Below are 12,352 nucleotides of genomic sequence, written 5' to 3'. Positions count from 1 at the left end.
GAAACAACCAAACAATGATTTTGTAGCTCATTTTTCCTATCCGTATCTTTTAAGAAATCTACATTAAAATCACCACAAACCACTAACAGCTTTTTTTGTCTGACAGGTGGCTCAATAATGCCTCTAGATCTTTCATGAATAGCTGAAAGTTACCTTGAGGGGATCTGTAGATTGTTGCAATTACTATAGAAATATATTGCAGTAGCAACACACTAGCACATGCTTCAAGGATATGATCTATACAAAAACGATTTGTTTCAATATTTTTCACTTTGGGTCCAGTTTTTATGTAAGTAGCAACTCCTCCTTTTTCCATGTGGACTCTGAATCCTCCTTTTTCCATGTTGACTCTACATGAATAAGATGCTAATCTGTAATTCCTTAAATTTAACTTCTCCATCCCTGCGGTTACATGGTGTTCAGACAGACACGAAACATCCATACCTTCAGAATTTACCTCATTTTCTAGGCATACAAGAAGCTCATCTATCTAATTTTTCAATCCTCTAATGTTCTGATGAAACACTCAGATTTTATTTCTTCGGCTCTAATCTGTTTTAATCTTTTTCAGCACTTTCTGTCTGTAACCTGACTAACCTAAAAAATGTGTCCCTCTGACTTCAGTAATCACAGGTATTTGTCTTGTGTGCATATGCGCCCCTTACATTTTCTGCAAGAAGATCAACTAATTTATCCTTCCCCCTCCTATTCAGGTGCAAGCAATGACTAGTGTAACCTCATCTCCCAATTGCATCAACAGGCACAGCATAGGTATGAGATTTAGTTTCTGCCAACAGTAAACCCTCCTCCCCCCCCTCCCCCAAGCTCTCTGTTAACACGATTGACAGCCGTATTTACCCAGGGCTGGTCATGGCGATGCAAACCATCCACAAATTCAACACGAGTGTGAGCTGTTGCTGCTCCTATTACATCCAGGCCACACCTAATACTATAGTCCGAATTGCTAGCCAGGCTGTTTCCTGCTCCTCCTACTATAAGAACATGGTCCTCACCATCAAAATCTTTGCACAAGGCCCCTAGGTTTTCTGTAACCTGGCTAAGCTTAGCACTAGGTTTTAAAATGCTTGTGACCTGGTACTCGACTCCTAGCCTATCCTGTAGCAACTGGCCTACACCTCTCCCATGACTGCTACCTAACAGCAGGACTCTCTTCTTTCTGCTTGACTTTAATCCCGACCTAGCATTACAATTGTTACTTCGAGTTTGCTGCACCCTATTTTGTTCAAAAGCTGTTTGAGGCTCTTCTACTTCAGGTAACAAATCAAACTGATTGCTCACTGGAATCTGAAAAATGATATCTGGGGTTTTCTCTTTCTGACTACGACTTGTTACCTGCTCCCAGCTCCCATTGTCTCCCCCCCCCCCCCTCCCCTCGCCCCCTTCAACCTGTCTAATACGAAGTACACCATTTTTAGTTCAGCCTGGACACAAATCTTTTTTTCCCTGTTCCACGATTTTCTTGTCACGGCTACATAATCTACAACTCCGTTGGCGAGCCTCATCTGGCACTATCACAGCTTCCCCGCTACAATCAGCCGAGTGAAACACCAACCCACAATCCTGACATTTCACTCCCGTGCTCACTAATCTACGGCAACATCCACTTTTCTCACACATGACGGCAGATTAAACAATACAAATTGCATTACAAACGTACAACACAAATACAAACAATACAAATTACACTACAAATAATTCCGCTACACCAATTAATAATTAGTTGAAAGTAACTTAGCTTCCGGTGAGATGAGTAGAGAACTTCTGGACGTCAGGCTAATGTAGCAACAGAGGAATGTAAACAGCGCGAAGTTAATTGCTGGCTTAGGTTATAGTGGCAGAAATCACGAAACGAGTAATAAACTGATGAGGGTCGATATTTTCTAACGACAAATATGAAGAGGCGCTACCACTGAATTATGAATAAATACTCTAGTGGAAACAGAAACACCACTTAACGACTTTAATGCGCAATTTGGAAAATTAACTGCACGGAAGTATAGAAATACAGACACCACGAACCGAATGCAAACTATACACGCACGATATTCTTCACAATAAAGCTAGACGGATACTACCCTGAAATTATTGAGTAATCACATAACTTACTGCGGTCGATAACGAAAACAAACCCACGCCAACGGATTGTACTTTAGAACAGCTATCTTTTCACGAAAACTACGCCAGTAAAAGCGAAACCTTCAATATATAGATCACAATAGATACTAATTTACTTATTTAAGCTACAATATTGCCTTAATGAATTGGTTTTCCACCAATAAACACCTATATTTACGAGCGCACTGAGTAAACACGCACACCAACGGCTTGCACTTTAGGACAGTTATCTTTTCACGAAAATTACGCCAGTAAAAGCGAAACCTTCAATATATAGATCACAATAGATACTAATTTACTTATTTAAGCTACAATGTTGCCTTAATAAATTGTTTTTCCACGAGTAAACACGTATATCTACGAGGGCACTGAGTAAACACATACGCCTGCTTCAAAGAGCACGTTGGCACATCAGTTTTGCAGAATTAAAGTTCCTTTCAGTACCCAATTCTCCATGACGAAGCTTTTGCGGACCTATGTTCATATAAATTTTTTCTGTTCAGAATTACTTATACCATCACTGTGTAAAATACTGACTTTTCCTCCCCAAACACCCTGTATACCCCTGTATTTGAATTATTTGAATACGTATGCCTATACCAGTCACCTTGGTACTTCAGTGTAATATCTGCGGGCGCTAGCCCCACACCAGTACGCCAGCAGCAATGGAGGGTGAAGCTTTGACAGTTCTAAACCACGTGCAGGCGAAACGTCGGACGAAGAACCCGGGACAGAAGCCAACATGTAACAAGCAATACCCCAACAAGTGGCCATGAAAGCCTCAATAATTTTGTAGTGTAATGAAATTAAGCAATAATTACTGCGAATGCAGGACAAACTGTACCCCTTCATACGAATAACAATAGTCTTCTTTTTCTCAGAAGTTTTTCGTTTCATACGAGTTAATAATCCAGAAGGTTTTGTAATTTTCAATAATGAAACAATCGAAAGGTTTATTGAATGTTATTGATGACTAAAAACAAATAACAAATTAGCGACCTAGTGTCAAAAGTAGAAGTATAGATTTAAAATTTCTGCAATGTGTTGACTTTTAATTACAATCATCGACGATTATACCGTTAACATCATATTCCTTGCATATTCTCCCAAAAAACGTCAACAAACAGTCCATTCAGTTACGAAAATATGTAGGAAAATGACCATTGTTGCTCAGTTGCTGTACCGTCCCCAGTGAAATATTACGAATAACTTGGAAATGACAGTGAAAGAAAAAACATTTTAATATTGGGTTATAAGTGAACACAACCGCTCAGGTGAGATACAATTTTCTCTCATGCGTTATTATTATTATTATATAAAATTCTGTGAATCATTTTTGAGTGCAGAGAATAAAAGAATCATCAAAACAAGAATGGACCAGATAAGTGAGAAAGGAGCTATCATTTGTCTTATTTTAGCCGTTATCATTTCTTGTCTTGTCTTCGTTGCGAGTAGACGAACATCTTGGCGAGTGCCGTTAAATGTAAGCAATACTGTATCTTTAATCAGATAATATATTAGTTTCATGTTATTATTCACTTTTAATTTGTAGGAGGTGAGCCCTATCTCATGTACGCTTCCTTGAAATAACCCGCTTTTTAAGGAATTTAGAGCGCAACAATTGCGGCGGCCGTTGCAGCCAACGACGCCATTACGTGGCAATCTTAACTTATAAAATTAAGTACAATTACAATAACACTTTTTTCACAGCCGCCAGACGTTGCAGCAGAGCACGTAGTTTTAGGATTTCTATTTTCAGTTCAATAGCCGAGATCCAGAGCCACAACCCAGACTACAATGCAAACTATAAAAGTGGTAAGAAATAATTCTCCCTCGCGTGTGTGGGCAAAATGCAAATAATAATTAAAGATATCATGCTTGATTAAAAAACCTAATTCTCCGAGGTAATAATCTGAAAAAGTTTATTTTATATTTCGACGTATTTGTCCATTTTCTAAGATCAGTGTGTCTTGTAGTAAGTAAAGTGACAAATAATTTTGCTAAAGATTAACTTTGATTAAACGGACAATTTCCATAATAGCAATTTAATGTAACTTAAAATCAAAACCAAATTATCAATTATTTTGAGCATAGCCCACCACGTTACGACAACAATACTCCATCATTATCAATGCATAATTTGTGTAAAAAATAATAAATCTCGTCACGCGAGATTGCTCAAGACACAAACATTTTCCTCCTCTCAAGGTACGTTTGTATGGACCACAAAAACGGAAGAATGCCGACAGTATATCCCGACAATGGCGTTCGGCGACATTGCGGCCGCACAAAATGCAGCCACTTGTATTACAGCATTACCGGTCACTATTACCCGGCAATGTTTGCGACAAAACATTTCCGGGCCAGAAATGTTTATAAGGGGCCATATTACTCCCACAAAATGGAAGAACGCGAGCTAGGGGGAGTGAGTGCGGCGTACTGCTGTTTCATGAATGAATAAAGTTATAAAGAACAAGAGAAGTCGAGCTTTGTGGCTGCGTTCATTTTTAAGTAATAGGAATGTTTCAGAAAAACTAACAAGGGAACTGATGCTGGATTCATATCCCTTCTAGAATTTTGTTAGAATGTCGAAACACAATTTCGAATACCCTATATAAGCAGCTGATCGGAAAATTGCTAACTAAACCCGATAGCAATGTGAGAGAGTGTACACCAGAAACAATCAGGTTGGCGATCATTCTTCGGTTTTTAGCTAATGGTGGTTCGTATAGAAGTTTAATTAACCGCTTTAAAGTGCACTGTTCATCAATAAGCCTTTTTGTGCCAGAAATATGCAATGTTTTGACGGAAAGACTGAAGGATTTCATTAACGTAAATTTGGAATAAGAATACCAGTTCCGTTGCCAGATGGGCACTTGAATGGTGTACAAAAATAGTCTAGTAACGGTAGCATTGCCGGCGACGCTGCAAGAGGTGATGCCGGTGCCACGAGTTTGCGCAGAGCCTTCCGCTAGCTAACTGGTGAAAGTGTTGTTATTTAATGGTGGTGGACGCCAGCCGTTGCTAATATTCCCGAAGGCTGATACCTGCTGCTGTTGCAACCAGTACCCCGGTTGTGTTGCAGTGCAGCCGAAGTCCTAGGCTACTGCAGATACAATTTTTCTTTTTTTCTGATCACGTAGAAACATAAGTGATTAAACTCGCAACAAAACGAAGCGTGATTCTGACCTCACTGGCAACAGCTTAACAGACTGTCTTATTTGTACACACTATTAGACATTCCATAGTTATGGTGGTAGATGAATCGCAATGAAATTCATAGTCCTCTCGTGTGTCCACATCTCCATTGCTGCATACAACAAACAAAAACTGTTAGGTATATGTACGCAAGCAAATATCCGTGCAAAAGCGAAACGATATTGTTTTCCCTCGGACACATGACTGCAGCGTTATCGGTGAGAGAATTAGGAAACAGAGATGAGAGCGAGAGGGAAGCGTTAACAGACAAGGACAGAGATAGGTACTGCCTTCAAATATGAAATATTCTTCACTTTTGGTGTACAACACCGGCAACTCCTCGGCAGTTCGTCGGCAGAGATCTGTAACATTAGCAATATTGCCCGGTCATTGCTGTGTACTGCAGGTGCAATACAGCAACATTGTCAGTAACGCTATTCTGAGAACGTATTGCCGTAAAATATGGCCCACACAAAAACACCTTTGATTTATCACTCTGAGGTAGGAGGTAGGCACCACTAAAGTCGATGAAAAAAATGGGTATGCATATAAGAGGCGTCTTAAACACTCCCTTAGTCGCGGTGTTCTCATAGATGTACAGCAACAAGTGTCTCGCAACTCACCCCCCACCCCCTTCCCCGTCTATCTTCCGGTGTCAGTGAGTACAGTTCTCAGTATTGTCGCTGTTACGAACGTCCATTGTTACGGTCGTGTGGTAAGGATTGCATATACGTGATATAGTGCGACGAAGTGTGTAAGTTTTGTTACTGCAGGCAAATCTAATTTTCTTCTAACTAGCCATTAGCATTTCATCTCTCAAGTATAAAACTGTCCAAATCCAGACTCAGACCACTTTTCTCTGTTCCCACATGGCTAGTTTCGGCCATTTGCCCATCTTCAGAGCACTTGTTACAGTTACAGAGTAACGTGTCGAATACGGAACTAAAGTTCACCGTCTTGATCTCACTCCACATGTGTTTCAGCTTATTGCATTGTTTACAAACTATATCAGTCTTGGCTGAAACCTTACATGTAATAAGGGAAGTCCGCAAATATATTTGTTACACTTCATCCTCATCTCTACACGTATTATTGTTTCCTTAAATGTACGTCGTACATCGAAAGTAACACTCATACTTTATCTTTCGTAGGGATGTTTAAGAAAAATAAGTGGCAAATCCCAGACTGAGGTATACAAAATATCGTAAGTTACATTCAAATGCTTTCTCGTACTTCATAGAAGGAATTATGATTTCCTACGTTCAGAAAGCGAACAAGAATGTCATCTTGATTTGCAGCTTACATTTTGAAGGGGCGGCTGATGAGGTAACATGAAGTACAATAAAACTTGAAATGCTCACATTCTACAACAAATAAAATGCTTAGTTTATATTATAGATAAGATGCATTAAGGCTCCCAAAACACAAGAAGATTACCAATAGCTATATTTTATCCAACAATGAACGTCTGTCTAATATGCAACCAAGTAATATTTTTTGGAAACGGAAACTATATAATAAAAAGTCAAGAATTTTTTCAAACTGTAGGAAAAGTATTGGTTCAAGACCACTTGTAAAGGAAGGTTTCAAATGCAAGTTTTCCTTTGCGTCTGTAATCTGTACTTCATGAAATTATACGAATTCATAGGGATCAGAGGAAATCAACACAAGTGGAACGAAACAAAGTGCTATAGTCTCGCGGAAGAGATGTAGAAAGTCTTAGAAGACAAAAGAACTCGGATGCATGTACGTAAGGGGTAGTCAAATGAAACCGATACAAATGGAAAAAAGTAGGTAAATTGTTTATTATTTCAAAAGCAATCGCCGTAACTGTTAATACGTTTATCCCACTATGACACAAGACAGTCAATGTCTTCATAGAAAAATGCATGCGATCGTCTGCCAAAACATATGGTATCTACGCGTGAACGTCTTCGCCTGAAGCAAATCAACGGCCACAAATGTCTTTCTTCCCGGCCCCAAAATAAAGAAATGACATGTGGAGAGATCGGGACTGCATGAGGTATGTGTAACGGCTACGCATCGGAACTGGGGCAGCTTAGTCGAAACAATCTTAGCAACGTTTGAACTGGCATTATCCTGCAACAGAATGATGTCACTCGTCAACATTCCTGTGCATTTGGACTTGATAGCACGCTTCAATTTCTGCAAAGTGTCCACTTACTGCTGTGTGTGGCGCCGTGTTCCAGAAAGTAAAAAAGGAAAGTCAGTGAGCAGCGGCAACTTGGAGTCACAGGAAAAAGTCATTATGAGTAGTAGGGAGTTGAGGTCATGAGTCCACTCTTGATATCGAATTGGTATGCAAATTAATTACATTTATCAATTAATCACCCACAGCACAGTTCACCGGCTCCCTCGACCACGTCCACCCCCGCCCTCGGATGGTGCCACGTCTTTTTCTCAGCCTGCATGTGTGCCCCAGCCACTAACCCGGAAATTTTCAATTTTGGCGGGAATTTCGAATATTGGCGGGAATTTCTTTGTCCTAGGGTTGTTCAAATGGTTCAAATGGCTCTGAGCACTATGGGACTTAACATCTGTGGTCATCAGTCCCCTAGAACTTAGAACTAATTAAACCTAACTAACCTAAGGACATCACACACATCCATGCCCGAGGCAGGATTCGAACCCGCGACCGTAGCAGTCGCGCGGTTCCGGACTGAGCGCCTAGAACCGCTAGACCACCGCGGCCGGCTCCTAGGGTTGTGCTGACGTCTCACCCCACACCCCAACTGGGAACTGACGGGAAATTAAAATTGGCAGTACCCTTTCCGCGACTTGAACCCTGGTCCTCCTGGGCAGAAATCCCAATTACACCCCCTCCCTCCCACCCCCAACACAATTAAACCATCAGAGGCACTTGGAATTAACGATAAATTAAAAATGGCGGTGCCTTTTCTGGGACCTGTAGCCTGATTCTAATGGATGGAAAGCCCAAGTGCACCCCCTAACACATGGAAACTGTCCAGATGCGGGAGGGAAAGGTTAAATTGGTGTACTTTATTTATTGTGGTCGGGAAACTGACGCAAAGATCGATCATAATTACATAATCAATCACAAAGATTGGGCCTAATTACACAATTATACGCATGGCGTGACACAAGGACGACATAATATCGAAATACAACTCGAAGATTGACGATATCATACAACTGGTGTCATCATGCTGGGAAATAATTTCGCAGTACCACTCGAAAGCAGTGACACGCACTCGAACCCTACCCTACACCTACAAGCTGGTGGAAAAAAGGCAGGGGTGAAAAATACTATCTTTATTCTTTTTGGTGGGAAGTATGTTCAACTGACGAGATGCTGGTGTTGGACAGAGAGCAGTTTCAAAAGTGTATTTCCTGTAAGCATACAGTATCTATTGATGTTTGACGTCAGAATTCGCTACAGATGCATGTTCAAAAACCATCCTGCAGCCCAGGTAATCGAAACCAATACACTATACCACAAATGATGGAAAAAATGCATCACAGTTCTAATTACACTTCGAAATGGTTGTGCAAAAAACGAGCACTCGTAATGAACTCATCATAGCGCAGCACATGTACTGGGGAAAGTCGTCATCCTAAAAGACTGCTGGGGGAGTCGTTAGTTTAATGTTTGTTCTCCTCGATAGGCGTCCACAAACTGCCGAAAATCGAGGACCTCTTCCTCCCTCCCTCCACCTTCCCTCCATTCAGCTCCGGGAGCGACATAGCCTTCTTGACATGGCCAGCTGCTCCTCCGAGCGTCTCGTAATTTCTCGGCTCCCTCGCTGCCCACCTTTTGCTGCCATCCTCTGCGGTCGCTGGCTGCTCTCGGTTTTCCACCATCTGGCCGCCACGTTGGGGTGATGCTGCTAAACTAACACAATAAAGTACCACTCGTTCATTTAAGATATAGTGACAGTTCCCATACACCACCCCTATGCAGTGAGCAGCTGTGTCCGGCGACCGCTCACAGCAGACACGCCCCCGCTGCCCGCCGTTTTTCTGCTGACCCGCGTACGGTTGCAGCCCCCACCAGGCCCTCCGCGGCACTCGCGATATGTGGCATGTCTTCAGGCAGCAGTCCTAGACAACACAAAATGGAAATTAATTAGCACAACCCTGCCCATCTGGAAAACGCTCCAGATGGCCATTTCAAATGTCGTCAATGTGCGAAACAGGAAGCCCGTGCTGCCTAAAGCGAGCGAATCCTCACAGCAGCCCTTATAACCGTGATAAAAGACTGCTATCCCGAATGAGAGAGAGCCGCGGCCTGTTAGGGAATTCGCCTGCAGCAGCCTCTCGCTGTGCAATGGAAAACACTTTCATTTGATTTCAATGTGCCCATAATAATAAAAAAAAGCCACTCCGCCGACTGGCCACAAGTGGCCCCTGGGGACCAACCGACCGCCGCGTCATCCTCAGAGGAGGATGCGGATAGGAGGGGCGTGGGGTCAGCACACCGCTCTCTCGGCCGTTATGATGGTATTCTTGACCGAAGCCGCTACTAATCGGTCGAGTAGCTCCTCTATTGGGATCACGAGGCTGAGTGCAACCCGAAAAATGACAACAGCGTATGGCGGCCCGGATGGTCACCCATCCAAGTGGCGACCATGCGCGACAGCGCTTAACTTCGGTAATCTCACGGGAACCGGTGTATTCACTGGGGGGCAAGGCCGTTGCCCGCCTGTAATCAAGCATGTATTTAAAAAAGGGAAAAAACATTCGCGATCACACTAAATGTCCTCCTTACTCGAAACTAGGCAAAGTCCATTTTCTTTTAGTTTTACGAGCAAAATCGGTACAGTTTTTACGCTAGACTGCAAGTGCATCTCATCATTTTGTGATATCCAGCGAAGTCTACCACCACCGATCACAACTGATCAGCAGATACATGCCCATCCTGTGTAAAATCAGGAAAAAGAAACTTCGACTATTTTGATGCGAGAAGTACCAATCACCGCTGAATGTCCTCGTTATTTCGAAACTGTCATCAGAGTAAAGAAAAAGCGAGAATTTAAACTCCAAAGAAAAAAATCTACATTAAGCAATTTATTCCAGCTTGTTGAACAAATTACACGACCTGAGAGCACCTTTCGCGTTCAGTTTCTGCAAATTAACTCTAACGCACGTTTGTTTTACAAACATTTCAGACAATCTTTCCCGCCATTGTCACACATGTCAGAAAAAACACATTCATTTTACGTTTGACAACAAGAAGCTGTAATTCAAGAAAACGTTTCTGTTTTGTACGCTATGAGGGATCCCCTTTTACCACTGCAATGCTATATCATACTAGTGTTTACTAAACAAATCGTGGGAGCCTGTCTCGCCCTGTGTACGTGGGAGATTGAAATTACATTAAAAGATATCGCTGCAACGAAAAAAACAGAAAGGTTTGTCAAGAATCATTCCGTGGTGCCCTCGCCATCTATTTCATCCGCCTGGCGGCACTTCGAGATCTATTTCATCCCCCTGGCGGCACTTCAATGATATCAGTGTAAATAGGCTAATTAATTAATAGTAAATGTAGTACAGCTGCCATCAACTAGCGCAAAGGCACTATTTTTATGGTCGGGGCCGGCCGTTGTGACCGAGCGGTTCTAGGTGCTTCAGTCCGGAACCGTGCTGCTGCTACGGTCGCAAGTTCGAAGCCTGCCTCGGCCATGGATGTGTGTGATGTCCTTAGGTTAGTTAGGTTTAAGTCGTTCTAAGTCTAGGTGACTGATGACCTCAGATGTTAAGTCCCATAGTGCTTAGAACCATTTGAACCATTTTTGAGGGAAAATACGCCGAAATGAGAGGAAATTGAGGGAATACTTGCATGTTTTCTGATTGGTGCAGAATAATTCTTGCAGATGGGAACGGAACGAGTGTACGGCAGCAAGAGGAATACAGGAAAACGTTGAGATGGAAGCACCAGGAACTGGGAAAACAATCTTTTATTTTTCGTCGAGGCAGCATTCTACTGTATGTCTACTGAGATAATAGTGACACACGAGAGTTGACTGCTGTCTTTGATGCTTTCCTGGACAAAAGTGAACCATCTGCCTCTAAACTTGCTTGCATATGCTTTAAAGGATGACAGAGTGGACAGAGTGACATGGTGAGATGGAGCTATAACGAGGGAGGATTTAATGGTATACTGATGATGCAGTCTAGAGAGAGAGGGACATATTGCTGCAGGTCTTACGACCATTTTTTTTCGTTGCTCTGTCGGGATGCGTCCGATGTGTGACATAACCTGCGTTCGACTTGCATGCAACTGTGTGTTCTTTGTGTGACGTAGAGCACTGTCTACTTGCAATCGTTAACAGAAAACCTCTCAGTCATCAGAGGACATCCATCCTGTTTCGACACATTCCTCTAGACGAACGAAGATTTATGCGCAGTACTCCATTCCCCTACTTCATCTTGGGTATAAAATCGTGTCTTCGGTGTCATAACTACGGTGATTCTAAGCGACAGGTGTTTGCGAGTTATTACAATACCCGTCTATACACCTGCTTGACAAATGTCCTTTTTACGGAGTTGGGGGGGGGGGGGGATGACGTGTAATTTCACATGTCAAACACCACTGCTGTGCGCTTGTCACTTTCTTTGTAAGAGGCATTCGCAGTTACTAGCAATCATTTTATATAGGACTGATGCGAGCGTAGTGTAATTTCTGAACCGTGATCGGATGCGAATAGTGGGGGCTATACACTTCAGGACAGCTATATTGTTTGTGTATCACAAGGATTCGATGTTTTAAGGAAGTAGTTTTTTCATTTTACAGTTTATCACCATACTTTATCGTAGAGAAACCTGCAAGGAGAACGTATGTCATGCGCTGGAAATGTATTTCTTACATTGAGATACACTCCTGGAAATTGAAATAAGAACACCGTGAATTCATTGTCCCAGGAAGGGGAAACTTTATTGACACATTCCTGGGGTCAGATACATCACATGATCACACTGACAGAACCACAGGCACGTAGACACAGGCAACAGAGCATGCACAATGTCGGCACTAGTA

The sequence above is a fragment of the Schistocerca piceifrons genome, chromosome 5, assembly GCF_021461385.2.
Source record: "Schistocerca piceifrons isolate TAMUIC-IGC-003096 chromosome 5, iqSchPice1.1, whole genome shotgun sequence".
Classification (NCBI taxonomy): Eukaryota; Metazoa; Arthropoda; class Insecta; order Orthoptera; family Acrididae; genus Schistocerca; species Schistocerca piceifrons.
Note: the sequence above shows the minus strand (reverse complement) of the source record.